Raw genomic sequence first — 10,604 nt, forward strand, 5'->3', positions numbered from 1 at the left:
GCTCCATTTAGGATTTCTTGCTCCTTTATAAAAAATTGGGTGATTGTATGCCTGGGGAACATTCTCTGATTACTCAAGCCTATTCCACTGATCCAAGGTTCTGTCTTTATTCCAACACCATGCTGTTTTGATAACTATTACTTTATAATACAGTTTAAAGTTGGGGAAAGTAATGCCTCCCATATTCCTTTCCCCAAGGAGTGCTTTAGCTATTCTAGGGTGTTTATTGTTCCAAATAAATTTCAGAAGTGTTTGATCGACTTCTTTGAAGAATGTCATGGGTATCTTTAGAGGGATCACATTAAATGTGTGCAATGTTTTGAGGAGTATTGGCATTTTAATGATGTTAATCCTGCCAAACCATGAGCAGGGTATGTGTTTCCATTCCCGAATGTCCTATCTTATTTCTTGGAGCAGTGCTTTATAGTTTTCTTTGTATAGGTTCTTCAAGTCTTTGGTCAAGTTGACTCCAAGATATTTGAGTTTGTGTGACACTAATGTTAATGGGGTTGTTTTATTAATGTCCATTTCTTCCCTATCATTATTGGTGTATAAAAAGGCCATTAATTTTTGTGTGTTAATTTTGTAGCCTGCCACCTTGCTATATGAATTTATTGTTTCTAGAAGATTTTTGGTAGAGTCTTTAGGGTTTTCTAAGTAGAGTATCATGTCATCTGCAAACAATGAGAGCCTGGCTACTTCTTTTCCTATCTGGATGCCCTTGATATCTTTTTCTTACCTAATAGTTATAGCAAGTAGGAGTGGTGAGAGAGGACATCCTTGTCTTGTGCCAGAATTTAGAGGGAAGGCTTTTAGTTTTTCTCCATTGAGGATAATATTTGCCACTGGTTTGTGGTAGATGGCCTTTACTATATTGAGAAAGGTTCCTTTCATTCCCATCTTGCTGAGAGTTTTTATCAAGAATGGGTGTTGGACCTTATCAAATGGTTTCTCTGCATCTATTGATATGATCATGTGATTTTTTTATTTTTCTTGTTGTTGATGTTGTGTATGATGTTGATAGATTTACGGATGTTAAACCATCCTTGCATTCCTGGGATGAAACCTACTTGATCGTAGTGAATGATTTTGAAGAGGCATTTGATTATATTTGCTAAGATTTTTTGAGGACCTTTGCATCTATATTCATCAGCGATATTAGTCTGTAATTTTCTTTTTTGGCAGCATCTCTGTCTGGTTTTGGTATCAAAGTAATGTTGGCTTCATAAAAGCTATTTGGAAGAGTTCCTGTTTTTTCAATTTCATGAAAGAGCCTGGCCAGGATTGTTAGTAGTTCCTCTTGAAAGGTTTGAAAGAATTCATTAGTGAATTCATCTGGGCCCTAGCTTTTGTTTTTGGGAAGACATTTTATTGCCATTTTAATTTCTCAATAGTGATGGGGGTCTTTAGATATGCTACATCCACCTTATTCAACCATGGAAGGTTATAAGAGTCCTAGAGTTTATTCATTTCTCTTAGGTTCTCATGTTCGGTGTCATAGAGTTTCTCAAATTAGTCTCTAATTACCCTTTGAATTTCTGAAATATCTGTAATGACTACCCCCCCTTTTTTATAATATGGAACACTTTACGAATTTGTGTGTCATCCTTGTGTAGGGGCCATGCTAATCTTCTCTGTATCGTTCCAATTTTAGTATATTGCTGCCGAAGCGAACACAATTTCCCCTTTTCATTTCTAATACTGGTTATCAAGTTTCTCTCTCTTTGTGAGTTTTGCAAATGGTCTATCAATCTTGTTTATTTTTTCAAAGAACCAAACTTCTGCTTTCATTGATCTTTCGAATTGTTTTTCGGGTTTCCACTTTATTGATTTCTGTTCTAAGCTTTGTTATTTCCTTCGGTCTCCCTGTTTTTGGTTTCTTTTGTTGATCATTTTCTAATTTTATAAATTGTGTCAGTAAGCTATTCAGGTAGGCCCCTTCTTACTTCCTGATGTGTGCTTGCAAAGCTATAAACTTTCCTCTCAGAACCGTTTTTGCTGTGTCCCACTGATTCTGATAGTTTGTCATTTGTCATTTGTTTCCAGGAAAGTTTTGATTTCCTCTTTGATTTCATCTTGGAACCACTGGTTCAATAGAAGGCTGATTAATTTTCAGTTGTTAAAGTTCTTCTGTGTCCCTTTTTAGTTCACATCTTATTTCAGAGCCTTGTGATTAGCAAAGGTAGCCTGCAAAATTTTTATCTTGATTTTATGGAGGTATGTTTTATGTGACAGCATGTGGTCTATCCTGGAGAATTACTCATGCACATTGAAGAAGAATGTGTATTCAATATGGAGTGCCCTATATATATCTACTAGTCTTCTTTCTTCCACTTCTCTTTTCAGGGCTAGTATATTTTTTGTTGGGTTTCAGTGTGGTTGACCTATCAAGTGTTGACAGGGCCGTGTTGATGTCTCCCATAATTATTGTGTTACTATTGATATCCTCTTTAAAATTTGTCAATAACTGTATTAGATATTTTTCTGGTCTCCATTGGGTGTGTATATGTTCAATACTGTAATTTTTTCCTGTTGCACATATCTCTTTATTAGTATGAAGTGTCCATCTTTGTCCCTTACAACTTTTCTGAGTCTAAAGTTTGTGTCATCTGATATTAATATGGCCACCCCAGCTTTTTAAGGGTGCTGTTTGCTTGGATGATTTTCCTCAAGCCTTTGATTTTGAGTCTATGTTTGTTCTCACTATTCAGGTGTGTTTCTTGTAGGCAGCAGAAGGTTGGATTTATCTTTTTGATCCATTTAGTCACTCTGTGTCTCTTAACTGGTGCATTTAGTTCATTGACATTGAGGGAGATGATTGTCATGGGATTTAATATCATCTTTGTGTATAAGTTTGGTGTGTCTGTTGGTCTGTCTTGTCTTAAAGTAGACCTTTCAGGTTTTTCTTTAAGGCTGGTTTTTATCTTTAAAGTTTCTGAGCTGTTGCTTATCCATGAAACTATGTATCCTTCCTTTAAACCTGAAGGTGAGTCAGGCTGGATGCAGTATTCTAGGTGAAGCATCCATTTCATTCAGTCGTGTCACAATATCCCACCCATGTCTCCTGGTCTTGAGAGTTTCTTGTGACATGTAAATCTAAAGACTGCTCCTTTGAATGTAATTTCCCTTTTTGATCTTGCTGATTTCAGTATTCTATCTCTATCTGTAGGATTCGTCATTATGACTAGGATGTGTCTTGGGGTGTTTTTCTTTGGGTCTCTTTTAGCTGGTACTCTTCGGGCATGCGGGATTTGATTGCATGCGGTCTTTAGCTCTGGGAGTTTCTCTGTGATAATGCCTTTGTTGGTTCTTCCTGGGGAACCCATTCCTGGGCCTCTGGGACTCCAATGATTCTTATGCTGTTTCTATTGAGTTTATCAAAGACTTCATTTTCATCTGTTCACATTCTTTGAATAGTTTTTCCATTGTATGATCATTTGCCTTAAGGTTCTTTTTCAATCTCTTCTGCTTTATGGAATTGTTCTTCATTTCATCTTTCTGTTCACTGTTTCTGTCCTCAGATGGTGTTACCCTGCTGGAGAGGTTTTCTATGGAGTTTTTCAGTTGAGCTACTTTGTTTTTCAGATCTGTTATTTCAGTTTAGAGTTTTCTGATTTTTGTCTTTGTGTTCTTTTCAGCTAGAGTTATGTTTCCTTTGATTTCCATGAGGATCCTCCATATTTCTTTTTCTTTTTGTTTTTTTTTTTTTTTTTTTTTTTTTTGGACAACACCCATTTGATGCTCAGCGGTTACTCCTGGCTAAGTACTCAGAAATCGCCCCTGGCTTGGGAGGACCATATGGGACGCCAGGGGATCGAACCGCGGTCCTTCCTTGGCTAGTGCTTGCAAGGCAGACACCTTACCTCTAGCGCCAGATCCTCCATATTTTTATTCTAAACTCCTTATCTGAGAGATTAATCAGATGGTTGGTATTTTTTTGGTCATCACAACTATCTTCTTCATTTTCTGTGCATGGTGTTGCCTGTGAGGTTTCCCCTTTGTCACGCTTGTAGTGTGATTTTTTTTTCTGTGTGTTATGGTGGGGTTCATGAGTTAGAAAGAGCATGAGGCCCTGAAATAAAGCTGAGTGGCCGTGCTCTTCTGGAGCCTCTAGGGGACAGTTTTTGCTGGGCCTTTCTTGGTCCTCTCAGGAGAGTTTCAGGAGACAGGAGTGTAAAGAAACACACAAAGGTGACAGGTCCCCTCAGACTCTCCTAGTTGGTAATCTCACAGCAGGGGCAGATCCCTCAAGAAATCATTTCTGAGACTGAGTTAGTACTAATTTCCCTAAGAACTATTGCTTGGGGAAATCGTGGGGAGGCGAGTTTGTGCTACTCTCTCTAAAAGACTGAGGTGGAGATTGGGTGGGTGATAATTCTACAGATCTGCTTTCTGATGGGGCCATCTCAACATCATCAGATTCCCTTTCAAAGCCATTATCCCCAAGATAAACCGAGGCTCTCTTAATTTATAGTCAGTAGGGGGCAGCAGACACAAATGTTAGGATTTGTTTTTTCTTTTTTTTTTCCCCGACCACATCAGTGACGTTACTTCTGGCTACGCGCTCAGAATTTGCTCATGTCTCCATATGGAAAACAGGGGTGTCAAACCGTGGTCTGTCCTAGGTTAGTGTTTGCAAGGCAGACGCCTTACCACTAGCGCCACCATTCCGGCCCCATTTTAGGATTTCTTGATTGCATATGTGCCACCTTAGGGAATGCCTTTTAATATTGGATTTGTGGGATTACAGGGTTTGTCTATCTCTATGTCAATCAACTCCCACGTGGTTTCTCGCTAGCTATTATTCTATGAATGCAGCACCTCTGATTGGCAGTGAAACTGGATAATCCCTCCTTCTAGGTGTGCCGTTTTTCCATCGCTAAAAGGCGAGGACGGAAGAGTAGGGCACTGTCTTTCGTTCCTGGAGCTTCATCCTGTTGCTTCTTAGAGGTGGTATGCAGACTGGAGTTAAGGTAATGTTACACCATTACACCATTACACCGTTACAACACGTGGTCAAAATAGAAACAATGAAACTGGTCCTACACTGCCAGGCTAAGGGCAAGAAAACCCCTAGTTCAAACAGCTAGCATGGGTCAGGAACGGCCTATGGAAAATATGGAGAACCATCCGAATGTTTTGCCTGAAAATGCTGATTGTGTGCAAGAAACTAGCCCAATTAGCTGGGGGAAGAGGGAAGATCTGTAAACCTATCAGCCATACTCCCTTCATCACAAACTTCTAGGGAGTGTGGTACAGATCCTACACACTTCCAGGGAAAGTGGTTAAACTCACCATGTTCCCCAAAACGGCTTGTAAGAGAGATTGGTGTGAATATAGACTTGGAAGCAACTTTTCCTGAGCGACTAGTTCTTAGAGAGGTCAGAATTAATACAGTGTCTGAAACATACCGTCAGAAAAATATCCAACCTCAGGGACCAGTTCTGCAAGGAATTGGTAATGAGATAGGCTCAGGAATATATTTTCCCAACCAAGGGGATGAAATGGCCTAACCTATGAAGGTTTTAGTACACACAATCTTAGTCAGTTTAAGAAAGCATAACTCGATATGGTACTCTTGCTCCTTATTGTATTAAACACCTGGGTATCTGGAGTAATGATGAAAACTGGATCCACAGAGATTATAAATGTGGGGTGAAGATCTGTCTAACCCATCTCAATATTTACAATAGAAATGTATTTACGGGCCGGGCGGTGGCGCTGGAGGTAAGGTGCCTGCCTTGCCTGCACTAGCCTAGGACGGACCGCGGTTCGATCCCCCGGCGTCCCATATGGTCCCCCAAGAAGCCAGGAGCAACTTCTGAGTGCATAGCCAGGAGTAACCCCTGAGCGTCACAGGGTGTGGCCCAAAAAACAAAAAAACAAAAAAAAAAAAACCAAAAAAAAACCCCCCCAAAAAAAAGAAATGTATTTACATAAACTGGCTTGGAACAGACTCAAAAAAAACTAGATTACTCTGGAAAGATAGTTGCAGGGATTCAATTGAATTATGATGCACTTGTAGGAGAAGGGGAATTCAGAGATGTGGATAAGCAGGCTAGATTGTCACGTGCTATTTTAAGAATGATTAGGGATCTTTCTTTAGAGGCTTGGAAAAAGGTTGACTCTGAAGCTGAGTATATCAGTAGTTGTGCCAAGATTGTTTAGGGGGCTACAGAGTCACATGCAGATTTTCTAGGCAGATTGTAAAATGCAGCTGAAAGGCAGGTGGAATATATAGATGCCAGATAACATCTAATAAAAACTTTAGTAATCGATAATGCTAATGGTCAGTGTCAGGCAATATTATACCCTCTAAGAGAAAATGAAGATGTAATGGGGTACCTACATGCTTGCAGAAATGTGTTATAATAATCCCACACCATATACCCCACCCCCACAGGTTTTAATCATTATCCTTCTGGACATTCTGCCTCTGTACCTTTAACCTTCACTTAACTTCTGTCACCCCCCATAGCTGCACCTTTAATACAGGTGCAGATTCCGGGAAATCAGATCAGTGGCTTGACTACATCTCATGCCGCAGTACCCTTAACAGCATATGCTATTCAAATGCAGACTCCAGGGAATCAGACTTCTGGTCTTCACACAGAGTACCTGGACTGTGTCCAAAGTGTGATAAGGAAGCTCACTAGTCTAGAGATTGCAGATCAGCTCCCCAAAGTCGAGTTGGCAAATGGGGAAAGGGTTCGAAACCTAACTCACGTGGGCAGGCAAAATGCCTGTGGAAAAAGGGGACATTTTAAAAAACCAATGCAGAGGTCCCGGAGAGATAGCACAGCAGTGTTTGCCTTGCAAGCAGCCGATCCAGGACCAAAGGTGGTTGGTTCGAATCCCGGTGTCCCATATGGTCCCCCGTGCCTGCCAGGAGCTATTTCTGAGCAGACAGCCAGGAGTAACCCCTGAGCAATGCCGGGTGTGGCCCAAAAACAAAAACAAACAAACAAACAAACAAACAAACAAAAAACCAATGCAGAGCACAACCTCTTTTTACACCAGCTCAGGGATATGCCCCTTTGAAACCAGAACTAACTCAACCTGTCTTAGGAGATGGGGTATGGGGACAGCCCTTGGCCCCTCAAACTCAGGGTACTTTATCATCAATTATTCAGCTTCCCAGTCCAAACCAAGGGAACTCCACACATTTAAAACCCTCAAAGCCTGACACTGCAGGCAGCTGCAGCTTAGACATTCCATGTACGGGAGAATTGGCCATCTGGCCATCTCAATGCCCTTAGAAGGTTAGGTCGACATAACAGGGCCTCTGCCACAAGGAACAGTGGGTATTATTGTAGGAAGAAGAAGCTCAATGCTTAATAGAATAGTAATTCACCTGGGGAATAGGGGAAATAATAGGTATTGTCTCAGTACCGACCATCTGCACATTTAAGAAAGGTGAAACATAGCTAAGATATTGCTTTCTCATGTTATGCCTGGGAAATCAGAGCACAGCAGGGGAAGGAGGCTCCAGGGGCCCTTGTAACAAGCAGAGAACTTTGCTAAACACAGGCCCTGTAACAAGCAGAGAACTTTGCTAAAAGCAGGGAGCCCTGAGAAGTAAGGCTTGAACAAAGACAATGAGAGCATAGAATTTTAACCCTGGGAAACTGAGTCTAACTTATCTGAAGTTATTATCAGTACATTCCGGCCTGCCTGAGATGGGTCCCATTATCAGTACACTTCAGTCTGCCAGAGATGGGTCCCATTATCTGTACATTCCGACCCACTTGCGATGTGCCTTGTTATCTAGGTATCCCTGTCTGTTCAATGTATCTATGCCATATTTGTAGCATATGTGCAGAATCTGGCCTGCAAAAGGCATTTAAGCTGGGCCTTGTGCTTCAATAAATGGAATCCTTCTCCCATTCTTGTTTGTCTCTGTGTTATTTGTTCTGTGTGTGTCTGTCTTTATTCACGTGCTCCCTCCAACGGTGGTGTTCCTGCAGGTAGAGGCCCCTATGTCAGTTCTAAAGACAGGAGGAGACTGCAACGAGCCCCCATGAAAGGTGACTGTGGCCACGTTCAGCAGTGAAGTAGTGTGTAAGAAGACTCTGAGATAGAGAAGTTGTAAATTAATCTTCGAGTCCTATCAGGAATCCCCTACCCATCAGGCAGGTGAGGAAAAAAAAGCCTGTAGAACAGGCTGGTGTATATAGAGCCCATATAGGTGGCTGGTGAAAATAGGACCCTATAGGTGGCTGGTGAAAAAGAATAAAGAGACTGTGAAAAAGGCCGGTGAAAAAGACTGTGGAAAAGTCTGGTGATAAAGAGAGCCTGTGAATAAAGCCAGTAAATAAGCCAATATGTCTGGTAGTATTTTAGTTATTGAAAAGAGTCTTGAGATGTTGTATTAAATAATTAACGATGGTGCTGGATGGCGATGGATGGCATCCCAGGCCTCGTGGCTCCACAACCCCATCCAGCCGGTGGGTCCCAGGCCCAGGTGAAAGCCGGAATTAAACTCACTCACAGGCAGGCATTAGGAAGCATCATTTTTATTCATGCCCTGATCACCACAGGTGTGTGGCCTATCTCATAACCTTTCAAGCATTCGGCCATTCTTAGCCCTGCATCTTATAATTCAGCCATCTTCCTTTGGCCTCCATCCTGGTCCAAGACCAAAAGAGGCAAAAAACCTAAAGCCAGAGAGCTTAGCAGGCCAGAGCCCCCAATCCCAAGGCTCCAGGGTTTATCTACCTATTCCAAGACCACTCCCCGGAATGGGAGGGGTCTTGCAGGTAAGGTTACACCTAATATCCGGTTCCCAAGACCCCTCCCAGAAATGGGTGGGTCTCAGGAAGCTACACCTAAAACCAGGGTCTCAAATAGGTACACCTACATTGAGACACCTCCCATTGAAGGATACAGAAGAGTACTCGCTTCGGCAGCACATATACTAAAATTGGAATGATACAGAGAAGATTAGCATGGCCCCTGCGCAAGGATGACACGCAAATTCGTGAAGCGTTCCATATTTAAAAAAAAAAAAAAAGAAAGAAATATACAGAAGAACTTTCTTCTCAAGGGTCTCAGGACACCTTCTTGCTGAAAGACATGGAAGATTTCTTAGGATGCCCCTGTTGACCCTCAGGGTCCTAAAGTTGCTCCCCACTGCTGAAAGCAGCATATTCGTTGTTAATTTTACTGTCATGTCTTACAGTATTTGGGGAAAAAGTGAGCCTAATATGTTATTTTGTAACATGAAATGTTCAAGAGTGTCAATTGTCTGGTTTTGTTTTGTTACTTGAATGTGTTTTTTCCTTGAATATGGGTCCTTGTATGTCTGCCTGTCTGTGGTTTTGTGTTCTGTGTAGTTAAAACATAATTTCTGAAAAGAATGTCACTTCTCCCTTAAAGTTGGTGGAATTTGGCTTGAGTTCAGCAGAAATAGTACTTACTAGGCTGTGTGTGTGTCTTTGTAGTTACAAGTTTGATTGCTCTGCTAGAGATGGCAGAGAGCAGCGGGGGTAGCATTAAAGATTCAGCAACTCAGTGTTCATGAGGAATTTATAATAAGAATTATTGTCAGGTTTTTGGTGTGCATGATAAGAGTTCTCGAATGATTGTGAAGTTTGCGAAGTGAATCATGTGGCACGAGTGTACCTTTTCTGAAGGCATTTGTGTAATTAAGCTTTGGGCATTGGGTGGTATAAAATAATTATTAAGACACTGAGGGGCCAGTGAGGTGGCGCTAGAGGTAAGGTGCCAGGACTCCTGAGCATCAAACGGGTGGGGCTCAAAAAAACAAAAACAAAACAAAACAAAACAAAAAAGACACTGGGATTTGGGGAATTCTCTGAGTTCAGGTCTGTAAGTGTTAAAAGATTCTCTAGAGGGAGAGTTGAGATAAGAGCACTGGACTCCTTTTGTCCAAGCCTCTCAGAAATTTTAAAGCAAGGTCATAATTCTGTCACTTGTAATAACAGATTATTAGTAAAAGAAAAACTTTTTGGAGTTTTAAATTCACACAGACACAAACGTGTCAAAATTAGGATTGTTTTGAAAATGCTTTGTGCTAAATCTAAACCTTGAAGCTTTTATTTCAGCAAAGCTCCACTCCATCTACATTAACTACTTTTAGAAGCTGGAAGATATTTCCTACAAACTAAAATTTTCCTACAAACACGCTGGCTATATATTTAAAAGCGCTTGTCCTATCTTACCCAGGTCAATTTTTCTAATGTAAGTTTTGGATTGATTCTTTTGTTAATGTGCTAATCCTTTTGTTTTTATGTTTTGTTTTTGGTTCACACCTGGCGGTGCTCTACGCTCAGAAATCGCTCCTGGTAGGCTCAGGGGACCCTATGGGATGCTGGGATTCGAACCACCGACCTTCTGCATGCAAGGCAAATGCCTTACCTCCATGCTATCTCTCCGGCCCAATCCTTTTGTTAATGTGTTTAAATATAATTATGGTGGCCATCTAGGTGTCTGTTTAGTTTCAGTAGTGCTGAGAAGTTTTGCTCAATCCTGTTTGGTTTTGTTTGAAATGTCTGTTTATTTGGTATCTCTACCTTTCATGATAAAATACAATTTTCAAAGCCTTATTCATTTTTGAGATTTCAGTTTTTAACTCAACTAAA

The 10,604-nt window shown here is 41.0% G+C and overlaps 2 non-coding genes across 2 annotated transcripts; one reads left to right on the forward strand and one right to left on the reverse strand.

Annotated features, from left to right (window-relative positions):
* Positions 1-1,571: 1,571 nt before the first annotated feature.
* Positions 1,572-1,676, reverse strand: LOC125995347 (U6 spliceosomal RNA). The gene has a single exon (XR_007490887.1). It is a non-coding gene; the product is annotated as a U6 spliceosomal RNA (small nuclear RNA).
* Positions 1,677-8,893: 7,217 nt separating this feature from the next.
* Positions 8,894-9,000, forward strand: LOC125995298 (U6 spliceosomal RNA). The gene has a single exon (XR_007490844.1). It is a non-coding gene; the product is annotated as a U6 spliceosomal RNA (small nuclear RNA).
* The last annotated feature ends 1,604 nt before the right edge of the window (positions 9,001-10,604 follow it).

This window comes from Suncus etruscus, chromosome 17 (genome assembly GCF_024139225.1).
Source record: "Suncus etruscus isolate mSunEtr1 chromosome 17, mSunEtr1.pri.cur, whole genome shotgun sequence".
NCBI classification, from domain to species: domain Eukaryota; kingdom Metazoa; phylum Chordata; class Mammalia; order Eulipotyphla; family Soricidae; genus Suncus; species Suncus etruscus.